Source organism: Cavenderia fasciculata, assembly GCF_000203815.1.
Source record: "Cavenderia fasciculata unplaced genomic scaffold Scf_Dfasci-F-a-25c12.r2-5, whole genome shotgun sequence".
Classification (NCBI taxonomy): Eukaryota; Evosea; class Eumycetozoa; order Acytosteliales; family Cavenderiaceae; genus Cavenderia; species Cavenderia fasciculata.
The window spans coordinates 1-573 of record NW_004457729.1 but is presented as its reverse complement, the minus strand read 5'-3'; positions in this window follow the sequence as shown (position 1 = coordinate 573).

The window sequence follows — 573 nt, the reverse complement described above, 5'->3', positions numbered from 1 at the left end:
TAATCAATCATTAATAATTTTTTTTTCGTTTATTCAACATACTCCATGCCTGTCCAATTTTTAATTAAAAGACGTCCATCTTTTTTTGTTATTGAACCCAGCTGGAAGTAGAGTCCAATTTGGAATAAGGAAGAAGGTCTTGATAGAGGGAACTTTGGTCCTCTTTGAGCTTATAGTCATCTCATTCGTGAGCTTGACCTTAGGACAAAGTTGGTGCCCTGGAAACTCTATAGGACTTTTAACCTTGTGACTAATATCTCTCTATGACCTTTTGAGCGGACTAACATCCTAAAGACTTGTCAACTTGTTAAAAATTGGTGCCAGAGCATTTTTTTCAATGATAAATTGTCCTGACTTTCGAGTCTCTTCAATAAAATCAAAGAAAGCATTAGGCACATTTGGTCGATACCTCGGCTCTCGAATCGACGAAGACCGTAGCAAACTGCGATAATTCACTTGAATTGTAGCGTTTACCGCGATAGTCGAACTGTTGAACGCACATGATGACCGACTGTCCCTCGCAAGGGGGGCAGCTAGGCCACTCTCGTTTGAGGTGTTCCTAGGCTGTTTCCT